At 38.2% G+C, this 10,397-nt stretch overlaps 1 protein-coding gene across 4 annotated transcripts in view; it reads left to right on the top strand.

The window, feature by feature from the left end:
• Positions 1-9,771: 9,771 nt before the first annotated feature.
• Positions 9,772-10,397, top strand: part of ZBTB8A (zinc finger and BTB domain containing 8A) — a 40,685-nt gene continuing 40,059 nt past the window's right edge. For 2 of the 4 annotated variants that reach the window (XM_006924286.3, XM_015598887.2), the window contains exon 1: positions 10,052-10,370. The gene's annotated coding sequence lies outside the window, so the exon portion shown is untranslated. Of the gene's footprint in view, positions 10,010-10,051; positions 10,371-10,397 lie in introns of those variants that run through there. The other 2 variants (XM_015598886.2, XM_025041343.1) reach the window with 2 other exon arrangements.

The raw sequence follows: 10,397 nt of genomic DNA, 5'->3' as shown, positions 1-10,397 counted from the left end.
CGTGGATGTATCTCCAGCAGACTTGTCTCTTAGTGAAAACTACCCCGTAGGCTCCTCCCTTGGAAACCCCTGCCTATACTACTCTAAAGAAACAATTCTCTCATGGTAGCAATCCTGGGGACCATGCTTCTGGGCCAGCAGCCTCATCTGCCAACCTGCTTGAGGCCTGGGCCAACCAACAATTTATTCAGAAGTCAGCTGTCTCAAGCCCCAGGCCCCCTGGATTTGGTGCTTCTAATATTCTTTGGAATTTTGCTTTCAAAAGTGGGGAGAAGCAATAAGATGAGGCTGTGGGGCTAATTTCATATACTTTATATCTAAATCCTAAGGTAGAAATGACATTTTTGAAAAGAGGAAATGGTGTGGTGGTTGGCAAGGATATTGATCCAGCTCCTCTACCATTTGCAGAATGATTTGTGTTTAAAACTTCCTTTTTTAAAATGCAAATAAACTTGCAGAAATTTAAAAATCATTCTTAAATTGATGTGAAGCATTATAATAAAATAATCAGATTGACACCCTGAGTTAGGAAATGAGAGTTTTATGATTGGGAGAAAGAAAAGAAAATTATAGGTAGGAGGGCTTGAAGGAGGCAGGAGGATGGGCAAACTTATATAAAGACAAATTTGTCTACTTTGTGAGTTTCATTTGAATCCTTGCATCAGTTGAATAGACTGTAATTGATTTTTAAAAATTTAATTGTTGACCTATTGGTAGGTGACAAAAAATCTGCTCCTCAGAGAAAAATTATTTTCCCCTTCTCTGAATTCTCATAGCCTTTTGGTCAACAATTCAATGCCAACCAGTTGCCAGATCCTGTGCTAGGTTCTAGAGCTTTTGAATCTTTTGCATTTAGCATATTTCAGCTTATTTTATGGATGAGAAAAAGTTCATGAGTTTAAAAAACACCCCACAAGTAGTGCTAGCTTTTCTTCCGCTAGATGGTGAGCTACCTCTGCAGGGAGGGAGCTTTATTTGAACAAAGGAGCGCATTGAAAATATTCTGGTCATCTTTGTAGCATTAGTATCTAGCTCAGTGCCTGGTATACAAGAGGTGCTTAATAAATGTTTGATGAATGACTAAAAGACCTCTCTATGCTTTTTACCATCACAGAGCTGAGAAGGGTGATGAAGCAGAAAAGGAGAAATGTGTTCTGAGATCTCCCCTCTCAAAGGAACTTCCCAGCAGCTTCCAACTGTTAGTGCCTTCAGCTGCTTCAGCTTCCCAGAAGTCCAGCCAAAAAAACATGGGACTCCTTCATTGGGCAATGTTTGTTCTGGAGATTCCCAATGGGCTGGCAGAAACTTTGCCACTGACCTCTTTTCTCAGGCTTGCTTCCTCTCCTTTTCCTTCCCAGTGGCTGCTCCCCATTAATCCTTTTATACTCTCAACTCTATCTCTCAGCATCTGCTTCTTAGTAAACCAAACAGTGGGGCAAGGGGAGTGCACTCTGTCTTCAGAGAGGCATTGAAAATCACATAGCAATGGGTGGTTGATGTATAATCCTCTCAGAGTGAAGGAAGGTGATAATTGGAAAGGCTAATATAATATACCACCCTGAATCAATACCCTTTCCCAGTATATTTTAGGACAATACTAGTATGTCCCAGGTCTATAATAAGTACAAAAAATGAAAGTAGACATTTGAAAAGTTTTATACAATAAATAGGCCTGCAACAGACTGGGAACGAAAACAACCTGGTTCTTCACCAGTTTGAGAAACACTGCATTAGCAGGCAGAGTAGTCAATACCTCCAGGGGACATGAGTTCACTGGTTAAAATACAACCATCATGAGAAAAACAAACTAAATTTTACACATAGACACACATACACATACACACACATAATTACATATATAATCTAAGAATTATTGAAATAGATCAAAAATTGTAAATAAGAATAAAAATATATTTAGAGAACAGATTATATTAACAATATTAGATAATAATGAGAAATCATAAACAAGAAGAAATATTAGAACTGAAAATGTGTTTAAAAAAAACACAAGCAATAGAATAAGTGGAAGGATAGATGTGGCTTTAGAAAAAATTAGTAAATTTCAAGATCACATTGAGGACCTTTCCCATAAGATAGCAAGAAAGGACAAACAGATGAAGAATATAAAAAGAAAAGCCAGGAGGAATGGAGGATAGGAGGATAGGATATGCCAACATCTGGAAAATTACAGGCTCCAGAAGGAAGGATAAAAAATGGAGGTTAACTTATATCTTAAATAATAAAGATAACCTTCCAAGAATTAAAGAAGAATGAAAAGTCTTAGATTAAAAAGGCCCAAAGACTGTCAAACAGGAGCATTAAGAAAAAATCCACACTTACACATATAACCAATATAAGAATATTGAATGTAAAATGTAAGAATATTAAAGACAAAGAGAAAATTATAAACGCTCCCATAGGAAGAACAAATTGATATCATACTACTCAAACAATAGTGGATGCTAGATAAGAATCAAACAATATGTTTTAAAGTATCAAAGGAAGAGAATTTTGATTCTAGAATTTTATATCCAATCAAATTGTCATTCAAATGTTAGAGCATAATAAAATTATTCTCCAGCACACAAAGCCTTAGAAGCTTTGCCACACAAAGACAAACATTGAAAGCCATCTTGAAGGAAGTACTCAAAATGAGAAACGAATCTGAGAGATGCTCCAAGAGATGGGAGATATGAGTGTTCAAATACTTTGGTAAAGTTTACCTTTGTCTTTAAAGAAAAAGGTTTGTACCAAATAAGATAAAAAGAGAAAATACATCCATAACAAATAATATCAATACTGAAGGAGAGTGGGGAAAAAGAGATGTGAAAGTATGCTTAAGTAATTTCTTGTTAAGGGGAGAAATAGATAAATTATCCATAAGGGTAAAAAACATGAATATAGGTAATTAATTCAGGGCAACCACAATACAAACTATAAATATATAACTTTTAAATCATCAGAATAAAACTCGAGCCAATGGACTATAAGAAAGAATATCAACAAAACCATAAAAGGAATAAAACATGAAGAAAATGTAAAATATAAAATAATATGACATAAGTAAATCCTAATTTAACTGTAAATGCAATAAATGTAGTTGTATTAAATTCAAAATTAAAAAGCCAAGACCCTCAAACCAGGTTTTAAAAATTAATTTTAGTATATGTGCTGCCAAAGCAAGCACCAGGTTTTAAAAATCAAACAGTATGATTTATCTAAGTATATATTTAAAACAAAAAGAAATGGAAAGGTTGAAAATAAGAAAAAGCTATGCCAGGCCAAATGAATCAAAAGAATCCAGAAGATAGTAATCCTAATGTAGAGTAAGCCCTGACTTCTTTTTTTTTTTTTTTTTTTTTGGTAATACAAGTGCCTGACTGAAGCTCTGATTGCTGAGGCATCCATTTCAAAGAGGCATCCACTTTGAAGATGACTATCTCCAATAAACAGGCCACTAGACTGGGAGTCAGGCTGCCTCTTCCGACTAAGCCTCCTTTTAGAAAGCTTGGTTGATTTCAAAAACTGCCCATTAGGACTACTTGTCTCTTTCCTCTGAGCATTAAAGTCCCTTCTCTTATGTTTTAAGCTCACTAGTAAAGAGTGAGCCCACGAAACCTTTAGGTCCCCACTTGATCCCAATAAAAACAGAACCCCAGGCCTGTGAATGCTCCCTTTGGCCTCTCTACCCACCACCTTGCTGTGTAGCCCCCAGGTATGCTGTGTAATTTCCAGGTCCTGCAAATAATAAACCTCTATCTTTTCAAGGTTTTCTGATACTTATTGCTGAAAGGTGTCTTGAAGTCATAATAAAAACCACAAAATATTGATAGACTGAGACCAGTACAAAATACCTAATATCTAAAAAAATAAGATTTAAAGTAAAAAAAATCATAAGAGATAAAAGATATTATGGGACATAGAACAAAGAGTAGAGGAAGGAAATTATAAATGCCTTGTGACCTGTGTCAGAAATTATTGCCTTGTGACGGTGTCAGAAACAAAAACTATAGTAGCTACACACATTTTCTTTCTTGATTACAGAATGTCATATTATGACTGGATAAGCATGAACAGTTCTCAGAGATTGATGCAATTTGTAATGAGACCTTGGATTTTTCCTTTCACAGAGAAGATAAGAATTTTTTTTCTAAAATGATAGTTGAATTATATTAGGTGGGAACATTTTGTTGCTATTGTTGTTTTTTTGAAATTTAAGTATGGGAAGATTGTATGGATAACTGGCATACAAAATAATGGACTGTGGCATACACTGCACATTGACTCACTCAACACACATTCCAATCTCTTTCTAGTATGCCTTCCTATACTGCATAGGCTGGAAAGCTAAAAACTACATTTTTGAGACTCCCTTGAAGCTATAGTTCAAATAGATGGATCCACATGAGACTGGAAAGAAGGAAATGAGAAATGTGTGGCAGAAGCCATGTTCACAGGTAGATCAGCTCTTTTTTGCAAGCATAGTCTGAAGGCATTGGTTCTTCTGAGGCAGATCTGGCAGAGATTTTAGTGTCTATTCCTAATGTCATAGTATCAGGAGGTGGTAACATTGGGGGTTCTACAATAATAGCTACATGAAGAAGTAGGAGTTTCTCATGGCTGCTACTGTCCTGAACTTCCAGCATCTAAACATGATTCTCTGACCCACCTAATATTATCTAATAAAGCCCTTTCTGTTTAAACCACCTAGAGTAGAATCTATTCTCTGCAAGTAACAATATTGACTATAGAAGACTGTTAGTTGTTCCTCAATAACTTCTCTCTTCCTTTGTAATAGAATGTTTAACGATACACATTACTACCCTATATATAGATTATATTTCTCAGACTCCTTAGCAGCTAGATATGACCATGCGACTAAGTTCTGACCAATTAGATGTAAATAAGTGTGATGTGGCAGATTCCAGCAATCTTCCTTAAGAGACAAGTACATGCCTTTTACCTCGTCTTCCTCTTTCCTCTATCCTTCTGCTTGGAATATGTGGTTGGAGGTCCACTTCGAAATCAGAGCATGAAGGCTAGGGATGTTGCAACAGAAAGTTGGTAACAGCCTGGCTCCCTGAAGGCTTCATAAAATGGAGATACTATGCTAGCCTTAGAGCATCTACCTCTAGATTTTTATATGAGAGAAAAATTAACTTCCATATTGTTTAAGCCATTGTTAATTTGGGTTTTCTGTCACTCTCAGCCAAATCTAATTCAAATGAATCAATGACTTATACACCATTACCCTGATTCAGAAAATATACACCCTTCTCTGTCCATTAACTTCCAGTTCATATTTCAGGGATAGATTTAAGATTCTGTATCATCTGTTCTCTGGCCACTCTAATTTATAGCTTACAAAAACTCCCAAAGGTGTAGTTCCTTAAGTATAGCTCCTTGAGTACAGGTCCTCATGATCTGAAGACCTATGAAATAGAGGCGAGTTATATGCCTCATATACACCCAATAGGTAATAGTGGTATGTATAGAACAACCAGTATAGACATTTGTTCAAAAAGGGCAGAAATGCAGGCACAAATGAATCACTAGTCCATAACATTCTGAAATCCAGCTAAGCAAATGTTGGAAATGATTAGGATTCAAGACCTGGGGATAATCATCCATGGCTCTTGGCCCTCTGAGTCATCCTTCCTTGTATGAAAGACATCCCATATTTGCAATTGCATAGTTTTCACAGATTGCATCCTACTAGTAGAATTTTGGGGGTCAGAGATGCCTTTTCATCTTGTATTGCCTCTGACCTTTTCAGTCCAAGCAGGCAGTATTCCTCTGAACACTCTCTTAAAAACAATATAGGTCTCTTGTGAACTTCTTGGGGTTCAGTCCATTTGACAAAAGGTATCCTCACAAAGTTCTTCAAGCTAAGCCTTTCTCTGTCTTGTGCTTCTGCTAGGGAACAATGCCCTTAAGAGTCTTAGAACTATATTGTTTGATTGAGAAGATCCATGAGTCACTTCCCTAACTCTTTAGAGGACTTTTAATCTAACAGTACTCTGAGGTGCCACCTTAGATCTTAACAAAGGATTTACAACTACTTCCTTAACTTCATTTTTAGACTATTTTTCTGGCATTGCCTTGGATTTAATCTTTGCTTGGAAGCCATTTCTTAATTTTAGCATCATCTGCCACCTGGAGAGGCTAGGAATTTTCAAAACCAGCAAGTTCTGGCTTCCTTCTGTTTAACAGTCCATCCTTAAGCTTCTCTCTCTCCTTTCACGTTTTACTACAAGTGTCAGGGAGACGAGGTCATCCCTTCCACACTCTACTTAGAAATCTCCCTAGCTAGACCACTCAATTCATCAGGTACATTTTCTACTTTTCATCTTACTGCAGGCAATAGTGTTGCCAAATTTCTGCCAATACATAATAAGGACCACTTTCTTCCAGTGTCCAAGAGGATTTTTGTGATTTTCCTTTAAGCCCTCTCTTGAGGCTTCCTCACAAGCCATTAGGACTCTACTCTTTTCTGAAAGGCTCAGTTTTTACTAACACTTACTTCAAAGTCCTTCATCCTTCCAGCTTTTGCCCACTGCCCAGTTCCAAAGTCACATGTTTAGGTTTTTGTTATGGCAGCATTTTTAGGTACCACAATTTATATGTTATCTATTGCTGCATAACAAATTACCCACACAACATAATGGCTTAAAAACAACAAACAATGATTACTTCATAAGGTTTCTGAGGGTCAGGAATCTAGAAGCAGCTTAGCTGGTTGGTTCTGGCTTGAGGTCTCTCATGAGGTTTCAGTCAAGCTGTTAGCTAGGGCTGCAGTCAGCTGAAGGCTTGTCTGGGGATGGAAGATACAATCCAAGATGGCTTACTCATATGGTTATTGGCAGAAAATCTCAGTTCATCTCCACATGGCTGTCTGAGTATCTTTAGGCAGCTGGCTTTTCCTAGAACAACTGATCCAAGACACAGAAAGAACGAGCAGGAAGCTGCTCTCTCTTTTAACAACAAGACTCTGAAATCACACGCTATTATTTCTGCTTTATTCTATTCTTTAGAAGCTAGTCACTAAATCCAACTCACATTCAGGATCAACTGCTTGAAGAAAGCACGGTCAAAGAACATGTAGGCATTTAAAAACCTCCACAACTATCCATGCTCTTCTCTTTGTTCTCCAGTTTCAACCAGAAGAGTGATCTTTTCCTATCCAGGGGCTGTTTCTCTATTTGATATTTCTTCCCCAAATTTATAGAAATTCAGCCACTATTAATTATTCCTCCTATATATTCAATATCTCCTTCTCACCTTTATGCTTTCCCTCAGCATTTAAACATTTTTAAGTCTTTTACACATATTCCTTTGTAGCTAATAACCTCTCTCTTTACCGATAGTAGTTTGAAAACAGAATCCAAAATTCTCTGACATTCTTCCCATTAAGAGATGGCAGCTATGTTCCCTTCTACTTGAATCTCGATAGGCATGTGATTACCTTTAACAATGGAATATGGCAAGTGAGGCAATGCGACTTCTGTAGATGGGTCTAAAAAATCATGCAGCTCCTTCCTAGTTCTCTTGGAATACCCTCTCTTGGTATGTTTTCTCTTGGGGACACTCCCTCTCAGAACCCAAAAACCATGCTGCAAGAAGGCCAAGCCACATGGAGAAGCCATGTGTAGGTGTTCCAGGTGACAGTCACAGCTTTAAAGTGATCCCAGCCTTGAAGCCAGAGCTGTTTGAGTGAAGAAATCTCCAGATGATTTTAGTTTCCAGCAGTCAAGTCCCCTCCAGTCACTGAGTCTTTCCGGCTGAGACTCTAGACACTATGGAACAGAGATAAGCCATCCCTGCTGTGACTTGTCAAATTCTTGACCCATGGAATCCAGGAGCATAATAAAAGTTTTACGCCACTAAGTTTGGGTTGGTTTGTTACACAGCAATAGTAACTGAAACATCCCCTTTACAACTCTGAAAAGAGTTGTCTATTTTCATGAAATCTCTCTTTCTTCATCCCCCACTTATTCCTCTAACCTAAATTTTGCTCCCTTCTTTCAAGCTTAATAATGTTCTCTGAACTCAATGATCTCCAAGTTGCCAAATCTCATGACATTTTCTCAGACTGTTAAGAGAAGTACTCAACCCTATTGTCTGAATCCTCGTTCTTGAATTATTTTCTCTCTTCTTGTTTTTATAACACCGCACTATCCCAGATCTCTTTGTCTCTAGTTACTTCTCAGTCTCATTTGCAATTTCACCTTCCTCTATCCAGCCACTAGATAATGAAGTTGCTTAAGCTTGGTTATAAGCCTTCTTCTCCTCTTACTTTATGTTCTCTCTCTCTACCCATATCCATGGCTTTAATTCCTATCTATACTGACATTGATGACAACCTTTTGTCTCAATTTTATCTATTAAGTTCTAGGCCTTATGTCTAGATGCCTTTTTAACATTTTGTACTAGTCGAGGTTCTTTGTTGCACAGAGACTGGCCTTGGCTGATTTAAGCAAAAATGAACGTATTAAAAGTTCATAGAATCAAAGGAAGAGCAGAGCACAGGGGTCAGAGCCTACGCTGAACAGGCAGAAACAATAGCCAAGTCATACCACAGAACTGGCATGGTCGGGACACCAACACTGCTTTCGGTAAACAGAGACATGGCAACTGGTACCACTGATAGCATCAGCATCGGACGCTGCATGCTGCCACTAACAGCACTGCCACTATGGCACCTGGAGGTAATATCTTGTTGGAACCATCACCACTGCCAGAAAAGATTGAAGTTCCTGCTTTTTGGTGTCATAGCTCCCTCCTCGAAGACCCTGGTGGGTGCATCTGATTATCATAGTGTAGGCCATGACCATGGTCCTAACTGCAAAAGATTCTGGGAAAGCAAGTCACTGGCATTTCCAGATTCTAGAGCAGAAAACAGACTCTACTTCCCAGCAATTGATCATAATGTAAGGAATTCTCTAAATGTGTAAGTGAGTTTCAGAAGCTAGGACAGGAATGCAAGGGAAAAAACTTGCATTACTTCCTCCTTGCAAGGAAGAGTTTATCACCGATCTGATGTGCTTTCTTGAGGAACAAATCTGTAGAATTCTTTCATGTTTTAATTAACAAAGGCTAAAATAAAATATTTTCCTAAAACAACGCCCAGGTCTTTTTGGGAGAATTCTCAATGGGGATACTAGCAGAGTAGCTTGAGGACATCCAACATTCCTAATATCTAGTGATTTTCAAACATGTTTCCATTTACCTGTTCAGAATGTTAGGAAATGCAAATAGCAGAACACCTCTAGAGTAATACAGAAGTGACATTAAGAGACAATTGTGAATATTTTGTATTCTTGCAGTATGATCTTCAAAATGCATAATTGCTGATGACATCAAAGGAATAAACTGTCCAATATGACCAAGTATGACACAGAGAGGAATCTATCAAAAAACTAAATGTAAATTTTGAGGGTTTTCCCCCCAGTTTTACTAACACAGCACTTCTTGGTACCTGATCCCAGAATAAGGAACTGAAAACTAAGTTAGTTTACAGCATTAATGTTTATGTAGCAACAGTAAAAATCCAATGATTTAAGATTTTAGCAAATATGTAATGTTTGTACTCCAAATATTAGGGACATAAATATATCAGAAAAAAAGCTTGATGTATAATCAATTTTTGTATTCGAAAACACAAACCCTGACTTTTTTTTTTTTTTTTACTAGTTTTCTATTTTTTCTGAACCTAACTAAGAATTATTTTCTCTTATCTCAGTTTCTCTGGTTTTCCTCTTCAAATAAAATGCTTGTGACCTGTAGAGGTTTAGAAAAGGTTGTCGCCAACTAAAATAAGTGCTTCAATAAAGGTACAAATTCTGTGGAAATCTTTTAACATTTGATGTTGCTAAACTTAAGTACAATAATGTCACATGTACTTATACAGTAATTGTGGGCACGCCTAAGTCCCTCCCTCTTTCCTAAACCAAATTCCCTAGATCCTAGAAATCCAGCCCTTCTGCCCTCCGGAGGCGCCTTTCCCAACGTAAAGTACAATTTTAAATTTCAGCTCCTGACTAAATAATGATTCCGTAGCCAACTGCTAGGGAATCGGGGCACCCCAGTACCTCTGGAGGGTGCAGCGGGGTGTAGGCAAGGGCAGGGGGAGTGGGCGAAGCTGCTGGTTGGTGCCTGAAATCTGTGCATTGCCCCTTTAATTGTGTCCCCAGCCCTCGGGCGTTTCTGTCCAACGCCCACGTCAGCAAATACCTTTTGTTTCTCTCACGTTGGGGCTACTTGTTTTAGGGCGCAAAGGAACGGCTTCGAGAGGGGGCATTTCCCCTGCGGAGGACCAGGAATCTTCCCCGAGCCCGTGCGCACGACTCGCCGGTGCGCCGCGGCCCGCGGTAAGAGGCTGCGGGCGGCGCGGGCGG

This window comes from Pteropus alecto, unplaced genomic scaffold (genome assembly GCF_000325575.1).
Source record: "Pteropus alecto unplaced genomic scaffold, ASM32557v1 scaffold39, whole genome shotgun sequence".
NCBI lineage: Eukaryota > Metazoa > Chordata > Mammalia > Chiroptera > Pteropodidae > Pteropus > Pteropus alecto.
Note: the sequence above shows the minus strand (reverse complement) of the source record. Positions and strands in the feature narration are given on the sequence as shown.